At 40.9% G+C, this 15,390-nt stretch overlaps 1 protein-coding gene and 1 pseudogene across 1 annotated transcript in view; one reads left to right on the top strand and one right to left on the bottom strand.

Moving 5' to 3' along the window:
* The window catches only part of LOC143677336 (uncharacterized), a 58,685-nt gene extending 56,865 nt beyond the window's left edge, over positions 1-1,820 (bottom strand). The window contains 2 exon segments of the mRNA XM_077153197.1: positions 627-700; positions 1,552-1,820. The gene's annotated coding sequence lies outside the window, so the exon portion shown is untranslated.
* Positions 1,821-8,220: 6,400 nt separating this feature from the next.
* Positions 8,221-15,103, top strand: LOC143675561 (protein enabled homolog pseudogene; annotated as a pseudogene).
* The last annotated feature ends 287 nt before the right edge of the window (positions 15,104-15,390 follow it).

Genomic DNA, 15,390 nt, shown 5'->3' with positions numbered 1-15,390 from the left:
CATTAATTCCCTTCTATCTTTCCTCAAATCACGCTTTATTGCATTTCTGTTAACTTCTTAAGGTAGGGGTTATCATTTAATTATTTATTTTAATCACTATAAGAATTTTTCACAACATAAGGCCAATAGTTTTCCCTGGGAATACCGATTTAGCTTTGTTATTATAGCAATTTTATGTAATATATTCAACTGCTATTCTTTTCATAATGAACATTTAAAAAACTTCTGCCAAGTTTATTTAGAAGAGTTCTCCCCACTAATTTTCAGTTCATAGATTATCTATTTTCTTTTCAATAGGCAATTTTGGTTATCCCTTTCAAACTCTTTTTTTTTTTTTTTTACATGGGCAGGCACCGGGAATCGAACCCGGGTCCTCGGGCTTGGCAGGCAAGCATTCTTACCTGCTGAGCCACCATGGCCCGCCCCCTTTCAAACTTTTGAGGTTTTCTTCCATCTTAATTTATGAATCATTTGTTTGGTGGGTCCATGATCTATTTAAAGATGGATTTTGCTTTTTGGGATATGGATATTTCATGTACATTGTAGTAGATATTTCTATTCTTAATTACATAGTTATTTTTGTCATTCAATAAGAAGGAAATCCCCAATCCCTGGCAACATCATACCTGATCTCAAAGAAAGGATAAGGACCATATCGTTACAGAAGCAGGATGTCAGGGTCTTCGAAAATGGGAACTGGCTGAGGTAAAGGAAATGCAAGGACCAAACGTCAAAAAAAAGAACAGAGTTGTTTGTGTACTAACTCTTGCAAAGCCTTTTATTGCAAAAGTTGAACCAGGATAATTAGCTGAAAAGTTGAGGGTTCAAAGGGTAGGTGAGATCTTGCGGATTCTTTGCCTTTCTATGCTCTCATTTTCCACTCTACGAAGTGGGAACAGTAATACTACATATTATTTAAGCTAAAAATGCTCATCCTGAGGCACCTTGAGGATGATTCCGAGTGACAACTTCTATTGATTGTCCTAATTTGTCATGTCGCATATCCTCTCTGCCTAAGATTTCTCATCTATCAATGTGAAAAATAACTGACTACCTCGTTACATTTTGTGAGAAATAATGAGTTAGTATACAAAATTGTCTCTAACGTACATTAAGGTATCAAGAAACATGGCGTGATAACTCTCCTATGTTTTCAAAAGTTTGAAAAGTTCCATGCTTTCGAAATTTTTATCAAATGTATTCGAATTGATCACGACCATTAGGAAGTATTGAACTAGCAATGCCAAGGGACTGCTCGTAATTTTAATACACACAGTCTTTTTGAAACCTTAATGCTATGGTATTACAACAGCCCCATCTCTGTAAGTCGATTTTCATTGACTGAAATAAAAGAAGACAATTAAAAACTTCTATTCGGTATCGCCGCCACGCTCCCGCCCCCCTCACCCTCCGCGAGGAAGGGCGGCGTGAGCACAACCGGGATGGATGACGGATCCGCACCTCCAGGGGATGCCCTGCATGCCCCAGGACAAGCCAGCGACCCTCTCCTATAAAATGCAGTTACCCCACCTGAATGGCGAACTCACTTACCGGACCTACGGTCGCCATCTTCACGTCAGCGCGGACGCCTCAGACAACCCACCACGCTCCTCCCCTTGGTTAACAGGCTGTGGGAATGGCGGAAGCTCCCGGAAGTACCGAACTCTCGCGATAGCAGGGCTTCTTTCGGTATCACCGGAAAGAGGAAGAACTGCGCTTCGGGCGTCGTCTGCTCTCACTCTAACGACGACTGGCTGGGGAGGGAAGGCTCGCCTTCTTTCTAGGATGAAGGCGCCTCCGCAGTCACGGAAGCCCATCCCCCCAAACTATCAAATGACGAAAGAACCGCCGTAATTTCATCGATTTTAACAGGCATACTCTGCATTTTAACATCTCTAAAATAAACACGCAATGAGTGGTGGATTCTTGTTGATTTGGTAACATTTTCTATTTCCTAGTGATTCAGGAAACAACGCATCTTAAAACTGATGGCATCATAGATTTGATGAAAACAATAGGTAGAACTACAACCCAACAGATGGGGCACATGAAACCAGTCTGTCTTAAAGGGTATGCAAGCAGAGTCCCTTTAGTCCCGAAAGGGACTAAGCATGGCCATCCATAGTATTGGAAGAGCTGCTCTGAGCGATTGTCACGTGCTGGACACAGTCCCAAACCTGGAATTCAGTTGTCTAAGCTGGAAGAAACCAACATAGGGATACCCTAGCAGAATAGCCTACTCAGATTACAGGCTCAAGCCTCAGCAGCCTGTGATCTAGGAGCACTAGGAGCATCTCCCTGATCATGCAGCTGAAAATCCCATTATCACCAGATATGAGAGGGAAATACCAAAGGAAGAGGGACTTAAAAGGAACAGAGATGATAAAAGAAGCTGAGAAAAAAAAAAACCCAAAACTTAAAGCAATATCTGCAAAGATATTGGAGATTTTGCTTCCAAAAAACAACAGGAGGCCATAAAGAAACATTTGGCAAATGAGGAAGATCTCTTACAAATTAAAAACATGAGTGGAAATGTGCAATTCAATAGAAGGGTTGAAAGATAAACTTGAAATCCTCAAAACTGTATAATGATAAACAAAAAACAGATAATGTCATAGTACTCTTTAGTGCTTGGTAGCTACTTGGAATACCAATGGCCTCCACAATACTAGAGGATGAGGAAGGGTTGGATAGGGCAGACCACTCTGTCCTCACTAGGGGAGCCACAGGCACCACTCTCTGGTCACAGCTTCCCCTGTAAAATTTGACAGTGATGTATCAATACACCCCCCAGGTTATTTGTGTGCTAGGAATTGTTGTCATTTCTTTATGCACACGAACTCACGTGACCCTTATAATAACCCAGTGGAATGGATACACTTAGTGCCCCTTTTTAAGAGGTGAGAAAATGGGAGCAGAAGTGAGCATCACATGGTAGGGAATGGAGATGCACAGGTCAAATGGCTCCGGAGCTCATGCTCTTCATGTACTTAGCCACATTATTGTACCTTACAAAAAATAAATCCAACATCTGATCATGAGACTTCCATAAAATAAAGAGAGGAGAGAAATCCACAAAATAATTCACAAAGTTTTCCTAAAACTGAATAGTGTGAGTTTCTGAACTAAAAGAGTCCATGGCAGGCCCAAGACCAAGGATGAAAGAGGTCTGCGTAAAGATGCGTTGTGTGAGAATTTCCAAAGCACTGGAGTGTAGGAGTGCATGATGAATGGTGGGGAATGTTGTAATAAGGGGCCTGCTTTCTAAAAGGTCAGAATCAGGCCAGCCCAAGGACATGGATTACTGAAGGCAGTGTTCCTGACTTGGCAGTGAAGAGTGTTGTGTGTGACTAGTCTCAAGGAAATTGGGAGGGGTGCTTTCAATAAACCTTGTGCAAAATGTTCCCCAAAATAAGAACCAATAAGCTTCCCAGACTCTGTGTCCATAAGACATAAACCTAAGATCGCTGTTTTGCCTAAGGCCGTTACTCATGAGAAAGTTGGGCATTGTGTGAATAAAAGTCTGCTTTCTTAAGTACTGGAGGCTGTTCTAACAAGAGAGCAGTCCCCTGTTCACCCATATCCTGTTGTGTTTGTGTATTTCTTTCACTGCAAGCGTGTCCGCGTAACCCCGGCACTGAAGCAAAGAGGATATACTAAAAGTTTCCAGAGAAAGAAACGAGGTCACAGACAAATGGTCAGAATTCAGAAATACACATTCTGCTTGGACTAGAAGATGGCACAATACCCTTCAGATTCTGGGGAAAATGATTTTCATCCCAGCCAAACATTTCTTCCCAGTTATACTTTCAGGAAAATGTGAGGATACAATATAGATAAACAGGCACCACATTCACTAGGATGGCTAACTATTGAGACAATGAAAAGTAAGTGTTGGAGAGAATGTGGAACAATGTGAATACTTGTTCCTTGTCGGTAGGAATTTAAAATGTGCAGCCAGTGTGGAAGACAGTTTGATGGTTCCTCAGAAAATTAAGTACAGAATTATCACATAAGCCAGAAATCCCACTTCTAAGAATTTGCCCAAAAGAATTGAAACATGGAGTCAAACAGATATTTGCCCATTGATGTCCACAGCAGCATTATTAACAATTACCAAAAGGTGGGAGCAACCCAAGTCTCATGCAATTAATGAATGAATAAACAAAATGTGATATATCCATACAAGGGAATATTATTCATCCATAAAAAGGGATGAAGTTCTGATACCTGTAGCAACATAGGTGAACCTTGAAAATGTTGCTGTGAAATAAGCCAGGCACAAAAACAAATACTGGATGATCTCACTGATCTGAAGTAATTAGGATGAGCAAATTCAGAATTAGAAACTAGAATACAGGTTGCCAGAGAGTGGGGTTGGGGTAAGTAATTGGGAGTTAATGCTTATCTGGTAAAGAGTTTCCATTTGAGGTGATGGAAAAGTTTTAGTAATGGATGGTGGTAATGATAGCATGACAATGTGGATGTAATTAACAGCACTGAGTTATATATTTCAGTGTGGTTAGCAGGAAAGTTTTAAGTTTATATATGATACTCAAAAATGTAAAAACAAAAACAACACAGGACTGTACAACACAAATAGTGAACCCTAATGTAAGTGATGGATTATAGTTAATAGCAAAATTATAATGATATTGTTTCCTCAATTGTAACAAAATTACCACAGTAATGCGAAGTGTTAGTAATCAGGAAAACTCAGAAGGCAAGGGAAGTATGTGAGAGGTCTGTATTTTCTGCATAATGTTTTTGGTAAACCTAAAACTTCTCTAATAAAAACAAAATGACAAACAGAAAAAACTTTTCCATGCATAATATGACAATGGAAAGTTGCTTTTCATAGAAATAATGGCCTCAAAAGAAATGCAATTATGTTATGGTATTGCTCACATCATTCAATATGGATAAAAGTTGATAAATCAATAAAATAGTCTAATATGTAGATTTAAGCTTCTAAAACAAAAAAACTAAACATAATTAAATGTTCCCATTGTTTTATTGAGTTCTCTAAAAATTGTTCAAGCATTTATCTTTACTTGTCCATAGACAATCTTTCTGGGGAAAAGTTATCACTACTAACCTAATCTTCATATGAAATATTTTGTACCTAAAGCCAGAGCAAAAGGATTCCTAGGATTTAACTTTCAAGAGGATAATTTCTCTCTTTCTCCATTATATGGACAGTGGTATGTCCCCACACAGTGAAGTTGGGAATCTAAAACCACAGTATTGTAATAGAGCATGAAGGACAGTTCACTTTCTATGCCTGAGTAATGCACTTCCACTTATTTCCCAACCATTTTCTCAGTATTACCAATTGAATACTGGCGTTGGGACAACTTATGGGCCCAAGGATATCTCTGACTTTTTCTCCTTAAGTTTTTCATGCCACAGTTGGCAATTGCAGCAATTTATCACTCTAATCACTGCATTGAGAAAAAATCCCTTAAGAAAACAGGCTGCCAGAACAGAGAAAGGCTATCAGCATGTAGGCAGTCCTCAGATCCTGAATGTTCACTGAGAGGAATTGGATGTTTAAAGTATTGGGGGCTCAGTCCAGGATGATATTCTCTCAATGGTCTCTCCATTTTCATTTTTAGTAGAAGATTTAAACATTTCCCATCCCTTTACTAGGTATAAACATAGGCAGAGAGATTGATCCCAAATGGCAAGTGTCATGGTCAGGTTCATGTGTCAACTTGGCCAGGTTGTGGTACCCATTTGTCTAGTTGGGCAAGTGCTGGCCTGTCTGTTGTGATGAGGACATTTCATAGAATTAAATCATGATCACATCAGCTGCATCCACAGCTGATTCCATTTGTAATCAGCCAAGGGGAGTGTCTTCTGCAGTGAGTGATCCTTAACATAATCACTGGAAACCTTTTAAGGAGGGTTCAGAAGAAACAGGATCTCTTCCTGCTTCGGCCGGTGAGCCTCTCCTGTGGAGTTCATCCAGACCTTCCTTCGGAGTTGTCAGCTTCACAGCCTGCCCTAAGGATTTTGGACTCTATGTTCCCACAGTTACATGACACACTTTTATAAATTTTATATCTACAGCTATTTCTTGCTGATTCTGTTTCTCTTGAGAACCCTAGCTAATAGAGCAAGTTTGGGAAATGTGTCCCAATCCTCATAGGTCTAAATCAAAGACTTTTTTTTTCTATATTAATTATTCCTTATTACATACATTGATCACATTTGTTGAGTCTCTTCATACAGCATACACTCTGTGGGTACTGTGGTACAAGGGTGATCCAGTCAGGTGCCTTCTCTACTCTCTTCAGCTGAAGCAGTCCAGAAGAGGAGAAATTTGAGCTAAAAATCACTGTTGAAAAGTGGTATGTGTCTTGTTGTGGAGATTGGGAGATTTGAGAGGTCACAAAATAGAACAATGTTGGGTTGAATGTTCAAGAAGGCTCCCTAGATGATATATGTAAGTAGATTTCTGACAGATGAGGAAAAGTCCAATAAGATAAAATTGAGAATAGGAGGGAGGTCCCAGTGAAATAATAATGCATGTACAATACAAAAAACAGACTAGTTAGTGGCCCATAAATGGTGTGCAGTTTGAGCTGGGGCCTTCATTTCAATGGAGGAATGAGCAACATGGGAGTATACACCTTGGCTATGTCTGATGGGGAACAGAACTATGTTAAGATTGGTATTTAGCTTAACAAACACACTTTCACAAAGTTCAATATTCCGCTCCATATCAGAATCCCTGGTTCACTTTTTGCAAATGCAGATTCCTCGTGTCCACTCCTGGAAAGTAAGGACCATTGAGTGAGTGGTCTCATTACCACATTCTTTAATAGATCAATACAATGTGATATCTGTGACTTAGGTTAGTCAGAAGCCTGGGTATGTGATGTTGATCGTGTTCTTTTTCTTTGCCTCACTGTTCTGTTATAGCTGCCTTAAATTTAAATGTGTCCTACTGATTTTATCACATAACTCTTAGCAAATTTCCTGTAGAACCTAAAGCAACATTGTTTTATATAGCTTCCTCTATCTTCAAAGTTTCTTGTTATTTATTAGGTTAATGTTCTATAGAAGATCCACCTAGCCAATAGACTAAGACAGTCTCATAAGAAGTGCTACACATGGAAGACAACTGTCATAAAGACATGGGCAGAGACAAATGAGTACAGTGGGTCACTGATACATCCACAGAACCCTGAACTCTTGTCCTAATGCACATATATTGGCTGAGACCTGCGTTTAGTGTTCTGGATGTAAATATTAACAGTGATGGCTCACAGCGTTCCATGCGTGCATACTTTATACTCGATAATGCATGTCTATCTTTGAACAGCCCTGTGAAAAAGGAATAAGCTTATCTATATTTGCATATCACCCACATGTGGGGTGGTTCCAGATGTGCCAAGTCTATAGTCTGTGCCCTTGATCCATGAGTCATCAGCTCCAGAAGAAGCCAGTTCAATATTATTCTGGCTTTGGGAAATCAGCACTGAATGATGATGATGATGATGACAATGAAGAATGTTATGGTGATGATATTATTAAAAATATCTACCCACACTGATTGAGCATTTGTTAGGTCCTATTCTAGATTAACTGGATTGTTCTCCATACATATTCTAAATCAGGAACTACTGGTTTATCCATTTTTCTGACACATCTTCTGTCACAGCATATACAAGTGTCCATTAAATGTTGAGACACTGAAATCATATCACAGTATGAGCTCTGAGAGCATCTACAATTTACTTGGCCTCTTTGTGCCTCTGTGGCTTCAGCTGCATAAACAAAAATATGTGCACCTTCCTGGAAGCATTATAGTGGGGAATTACATGAATCAATAGAGCAATGTTAATTTTAAATATAAAAAATAAACAAAAGCTCTCTCATAACTGTGGATAATAATCCAACTCCCTTCTAATTTGACATAACTTTGGTTCCAAAATGAAACCGCTGAAGAATATTTATTTTGGAACCTCCATACTATATACCAATACACCAACTAGCCCCAGCATCCCTTGTTATCTGTTTATCCTTCCTTGTGTTCCCAGACTCTAACACATAATTAATATTGATTTATCCAACTTTCTCCATCTGATTCCTGGTCTGCTTGCCTCCTGACTGCTGGCACAGTATTTCTCTCACCTGGCTTTTAGATCCTCCTAGGACTCACTCAGTGCTCCAGTGTTTGAAGGATCCCCACCGGACCTTGGGTTGGCCATGAAAGCCATGTTCAAGCTTCTGGCAACCAGGGCACAACTCGATGGCTCGCCAGGGTATGGGGAACTTGGGCTGCTGGTGGTCCCACCTAGGCCTCTTGACCCAAGGCCATGCTGCCTGGACTGCCAGCAAAGACAGCTGCTGCAGGTCTTCCTGAGTAGGCACCAGGATGCATGGTGAAGCAGCTGCAGGAAGGCCCCCTCCAGCCAAGGATGGCCTTGGCTAGAACTTGGAAAGGCCGTGGGGTTAATGCCAGCAAGGGCTCCCAGAGTGGGGTGAGGACAGCATGGGGTATCTTGGGAGAGGGAGATTAGAGCCTAGAGGGACCCAGTGTCAATGCAGAAGGGCCTGTTGGAGGTCCAAAGGGTGGAAATTTCCAGTCTTTAAGGGTACTTCGAAATTCTCACCTAAGCTCAGACATAATTTTACATTTTTTAACATTAATTTGTAATTGTACAGATAAAACATGAATATGTTCACCTCTTTACACCGTTCCTAGTCTCAGCACCTTCCACAGAGGGACTCCTTCCTGTGAGCAGCTGGGTGCATGTCCCTGAAGATGGTTTCCCATGGATTTAGGTAGATATTTAGTACCCAGTGGAGGTTTTCAAACATTGGGGATAGTCCCTTGAGCCTCTCTGGTGGTGATTTCCTACAAAAGTTGATGAAGTAGTAGCCACTTGAAACTTGTTTTATTTTGTTTCTGAAGCAGTTGTCACTCCTTGACAGTAATCAGTCTTTGGCTAGACCCTATTCTACAATGCTTAAAGACCTTTTTTTTACCTCCTCAGTTAAAGGAAATTCAGGGTACCTTCTTACCCCTTCTGGATCATTTTATATAGGCAGCACCCATTAGTAGAGTCTTGTGGAGCCATGCTGTCAGTTTTTAGAGTCTGGGAGATTCTTCTGAGACATCTGAAAGCCTAGTGCACAGAGGAATTGTGGTACCTTTTGCCTACCTAGACTGATTGGTACTGGCCCATTAAGGCTAGTTAAACCTTGACAATATTATCCAAAAGATGGTTTATTTGCACTTTATGTAAATAAACATACTGAATATAAAATATATTCCCAAGAGTATTTCTCTAAATGCTTCTCCCTTTCATTTGACAAAATAATGGTTTACAAAATGAGGAATAAAGGTTGAGTAAAGGAAAACGTTCTATCAATGAGTTTGTTCAGATCAACAGTCAATTTGTAGACAAGGGAATCCCCCTTTTATGGTTCCCTTTTATTGGCTGATCCCAAGATGCCATCATCCGTGTAAGCGTCTCTAAACTGATGAGGCAAATTTATGATCTTCAGCAAAATTTCATACTAAGATTGTCTGTCTCTTTTTATACTGCATGCCTTGTTTCAATCTTGCGTTCAAGCAGTTTTATTTGTTCCTTCTACCTCTCTACCTGGAAGGAATAGGTGTATGTTTCTTTCCACATCCTCTCCAGCACTTGTTTCTCTCTGTTTATGTTTTAAAATGTTTTATTCACACAACATACAAGTCATGCTAACTGAACAATAAATGGTTCCGGGTACAATAACATAGTTATGCATTCACCACCATCTATATGAGAACATTTCCATTTCTTCCACAAATAGAGCAGAAACTTTTAAAATCAAGAATAAAAAATAATTAATTGGAGAAACAACCACCACAAGAATCCCATATCCCTCCCTTATGTCCCCTCTAATTACCATTTAGCTTTAATATATTGCCTTTGTTACAGTAACTGGAAAAATATTACAATGTTACTGTTAACCATAGACTCTAGCTTGTTTTGATTATGTTTTTCCATATACCATCCAATTTCAATACCTTGCATTATGACATTCGTTTGCTATCACTCATGTAAACATGTATTTATATTTGTACATTTAATCACCATCCTTGTCCACACTAGGTTTTGCTTAGTTATTCAGTCCCAGTTTTTATCCTTTCTCTTTCATCTGGTGCATACTTGCCCCTAACTTTCTTCTTTCAACTATACTGATCCTCAGCTTTGTTCATTATACTTACAGTATTGTGCTAACACATAGTATTGTGCTATCCATTTCAGGATCTTTAAATCAATCCTGTTGAACATTTTCTACTCTTTCTGCATCAAATGTCCAATCTCTACCTACTTTCTATCATTTGATAACCTGTATTCTCAACTTTAACTCTGTGTTTGCTCATTATCGTTAGTTCATTTTAGTGAGACCATATAGTACTGGCTAATTTTACTCAATGTAATGTCCTCAAGATTCATCCATGTTGTTGCATATGTCATTAATTCTGTCTTATAGATGCATAATATTCCAATATATATATATATGTATATGACAGTTTGTTTATCCACATGTCCATTGATGGACATTGGGACTGTTTCCCTCTCTTGCCAATCATAAATAATGCCGCTATACACACTGGTGCACAATGTCTGTTTGTGTCCTGATATTCTGTTTTCTCAGTATATGCCTAGTAATGTGATTGCTGGATCATACAGCAATTCTATACCTAGCTTCTTGAGGAATTGCCAAACTGTCTTGTAGAGTGGTTGGACCATTCAACAGTCCCACCAACAGTGAATAAGGATAACTCTTCTGCCACATCGTCTCCAGTACTTGTAATTTTCTTTTTTTTTTTTTATAATGGCCATTCTAGTAGGTGTGAGATGGTATCTCATTGTGGTTTTGATTTGCATTTCCCTAGTAGCCAGTGAGGTTAAATATCCTTTCATACATCATTCATATGGAGACATTTGATACTATTTTTTTTAAAATTGAAAAGCTGTGTACAGTAACCATTTCCTCTTTAAAGATTAACTTATTTTCTGTGATTGGCATGTTGTAAACAGTAATCAAATATTTCTATATAGTTTTGCTGACCTTGTATGAAAATGTTCTCAATTGCTAAAATATCTTAGGTCTTAAACTTCATAGTTCTGCCAGGGAGGACTTGAATGGTCAGACTGTGGGCTCAGAAAGGACTACTGGGTATAAAAACTAAATAATAACAATAACAACAAAATAACACTTTTAATTATTATTTTAATTAACAATGTTAATTAATCAGTATTTATGTAGCTTATTTCAAAATACTCTACATGTATTTTTTTACTTTACCATGTAGAATATGAGTTAGTTAATATATCACCCCCATTTTACAGATGAAGAAATTAAGACAGAGATGTGATGGCCCTGACCTCACACTGGGGATTGAATCATGTACCCCAGAGAAGTCATGCCCAGGTCCCAACACATGGTCCTTTGGGCATGAACACATTTGTAAATAGGACTTTTGAAGATGTTATTAAATGTGTGTCTAAAATGAATAAAAGTATATCTTAATCCAATAGGGTGAATGTCTTCAAAAGCAAAGGAAAAATGGTTCAAGGAAAAAACATGGCCTAGGAAGAGAAAAGAGAAGACACTGCATGTACATTGCCATGTGATAGAAACTTCAGGGAACCCCCAAATTACCAGCCAGTCATAAGCTACTGACTGAAGAGGAAATAAAGGCTTCTAACCACAAAACCATGAGCCAATAAATTTCCATTGTTTAGTCCAGTATATTTTATGGTATTTGTTTTAACAGCTAGGAAATTAAAATACCTGGTATACATAGATCATATATAAATGGTATTTGAATTTCTCCTGGTGCTCTACAAATATCAGGAATGTTTAGCCTTAGGACTCACTCTATCCAATCTCATCTTCCAGGTACACTAAACTTCAAATTCATTTGGTCTCTGGAAGCATGGTTATTTCTGGTATATCTAAGAGTTAAATGTCCTCCTTGTTCCTTCAACAACATCCTATTGATGTGGGTTTCAAAATGGCATATTGAAAGACGGCAGGAATAGGATAGGTCAAGTTCACCCAGGCTCCATAGAACAGCTAGAGAAAGGACGGGAGGATGACTGAAATGGTGATTCTGGGGTATAAGTGACCTGGGAGCCTATTCTGCACCACATGGGGAGGCCTTGGTTGCAAAAGCTGAGGAACTGAAAAGCAGAAAACTGGAGACCATCTGGCTGGTGCAAGCAGCCTAATGCAGAAGCCCAGAGCCCTCAGGAGTGCACTGAGCAGGAGACAGGGACTAGGAAGTAAGCCAAATTGTGTTCCTTGAACATGCTACCTTTTGCCAGTATAGCCCTGGTGACCCGTGACTCACCCATACCCCACGCACCTGAACCCCATAACCCACCCCCCTCCCCATGCTCCAAGCACCCTGGCCCTACCAACCCCCCAAGCACATACCCATCCCCCACCCCCACCCCAAGAACAGGCATGCCTACCACAGCCCAACCCACTTCTCCTGCAAAAGTACAGTCTCGCCTGACCCCTCCCAAGCCCTACTGCTTCCTTCCTGCCCCCTGCAGGTGATCACCAGTGCATAAAAGCTGCTGGCGCTTACATTCATACCTAGGTTACATTTGCCACCAGCCCATACAGTCGTGCAGCTGCCCCCCCTCGCACCCCTCCCTCAGAGCTCTGCACATGTGTACATCATTTTACAGCCCTCCCATATCTGTACATGTGCTTGGCCCCCAATCATATGCCCCAACTCTGGGCAAGTGCTGACTGCACAGCAGAGCCACATCTGCCCATAGCCCATGCAGATGCAACACTGACCTGCTGCCCTGAGCTCTGTGCGTGTGCACATAGTGCCCTGTGCCCTAGAACAGCACACACTAGACCTGTGCATCTGCACAGCCACATGCTCCTTCTGCTGGGTGCCCACACTCACAGGCACCAGCATAGAATCCACAACCTGCACCTATACCTGTGCTATAATGCATCACCACACTATAGTGCCCAGCCCTGAGCTCTGCATCCTGCTCCACATCTATCCTGCAAACACAAGGTTTTAGACTAGTGAAGGTCGACTTCCAAAGCAAACCAACCAAGATATCTATATGCACGAAGACAACAGAAGCTCACTAAGCATATCATGATGCAGACAGATACAGCCAGCCCAGCCTAACAACCAAATTAAAACACCAGAGGAGACACAGACAACTAATCAAAGATGTTCATATACCTCTACTGAATAAAATCAACAGGATGGCTAATGACATAAAGGAGATCAAGAAGACAGTAAGAGAGAATAAAGAGGAATAAATAGAATAAATAGAAAAAAAGCAGATATCACAGAGACTAAAGCATATGGGGCACCTGGGCTTTCTGCGAGGAGATGGTGTAGCTACCTTGTCATCAGAAGGAAGAGCTGGACATGTATCTCCAATCTCTGAGCTGCATCCCTACCCCTGGAGAATACCCTTCTCGGCTTAGTGCCTCTCGCATTCCCCAGTTGCTGGAGAAGCCTTGGCACCACCGGCATCATCAGTGAACAGAGTATCAGTCAGGCAAGAGCTGCTGTGATGGTTTATGAAGATGCCAGTAAGAAGTGGGTGCTAGCTGGTGGCTCGGCTGGCTTCAGCAGAATTCATATATATCACCATACAGGCAACAACACATTCAGAATGGGGGCGGGGGGAGATTCAGGACATTGATAAATTGTGCCATTCCTAAAGGGTTGAAGTACAATTAAGCTACACAGGCCTTCCACCAATAGTAAGATGCTAGACAGGTGTATGGTCTCCATGCCAGTGCATCTTGCAAAGAAGATGCCGGTGTCTTTGCAAGTATTATGATATATGCCTTAAAAGTGTTAAATGCACAAGAAACAGGGCCAACATTGGCTAGACAAAATTTACAACTACCTGTCCAAGTACAAAATGTCCCATCACAAGAAGAATTGGAAATTCAAAGACGGCAACTTCGAGAGCAGCAATGAAAAAAGGAGCTGGAGCTGGAAAGGCTAGAGAGAGAAAGAATGAAAAGGGACAGGTTGGAGAGAGAGGTTAGAAAGGGAAAGGCCCCAGAGGGAATGGCTGGAACAGGAGCAGCTGGAGAGAGACACAAGAAAGGGAAAGGCACGAATGCCTGGAGCGGGAGAGGCAAAGGCAGGAGTGGGAAAGACTTGAATGAGAAAGGCAAAAAAGAGGGACAAGAACAGCTAAAAAGGGAGCAGTTGGAATGTGAGGGAAAGGGAAGAATATCATATGCTACTTCCCCTGCCTCTGTTGAGACTCTAAACTCTGTGCTAGGAGACTCCTCTGCTTCTGAGCCAGGCTTGCAGGCAGCCCCTCAGCCTGCTGAGACTCCAGTCCAACAGGGCATTATCTTGGAACCACTTGCCCCCCTTCCTCCTCCACCATTCCCGCTGGTCCTACTTAGCCTTCAGCAGCCCTTCCTCTTCCCCCCAAACCCCTTCCACCCCCTTCACTTCCATTCTCCAGGCATCCACCACCCCCTCTCCATCCCCTCTTCCTAATCAAGTACCCTCTCCTCCTCCACCACCTCCTGCTCCTCCCCTCCCTGCATCTTGATTTTTTTGTGAGATCCAGGTCAGAAGACAAATGCCCTTTGACTGGACTTCCAGCTGTAATTGCTGGACCAAAACTTAGGAAAGCATCATGGATGAAGGATGCCTTTTCCCAAGAGAATATCACTGGTGTGAATTCGGCCTCATCCAAGACAGATACTGGCAGTGGTTTAGTGGAAGAAATGAGTGTCCTACTGGCCAGGAGGAGAATAATTGCTGAAAAGGGATCAGTGATAGAAACAGCACTTCTAAGGCCTCTTCACAAGTACACCTGAACCAACAAGAAAACCTTGGGAAAGAACAAATACAATGAATGACAGCAAGTCACCTGTTATCTCCAGATCAAAACCTTCACCCTTATCCCAGCCCAGTGCCAATGGAGTCCAGACAGAAGGGCTAGACTATGACAGATTGAAGCAGCACATTTTAGATTAAATGAGAAAAGAGTTAATGAAACCAAAAGAGCTCATTGATGCAATCAGGCAGGAACTGAGTAAGTCAAACACTGCATAAGGAAAAAAACTAAGGAGAGGTCAGATTTTAATCTGGAGGAAAAAAAATACCCACAAACAGCAACTGTTATCATCATACCTTTTGTTAGCTGTAGGAAGAAAATGGAGACACAGTTGGAAGGAGGGGAAACCAACATATGTAGAAAATCTTCAGACATATTACTCTGGCGAAAATCTATTTCACTCCTAGTCTGCTGCTTTTTTTCTGACCTTTATGACATGTGGAAGAGAGTCGTCGAAGAGTTCCTTTAACAGTTATGCAGAAAAAACTATATTTATCAGGCAAGA

This window comes from Tamandua tetradactyla, chromosome 3 (assembly GCF_023851605.1).
Source record: "Tamandua tetradactyla isolate mTamTet1 chromosome 3, mTamTet1.pri, whole genome shotgun sequence".
NCBI lineage: Eukaryota > Metazoa > Chordata > Mammalia > Pilosa > Myrmecophagidae > Tamandua > Tamandua tetradactyla.
The sequence above is the reverse complement of the archived record's forward strand: the minus strand, read 5'-3'. Positions and strand labels throughout refer to the sequence as shown.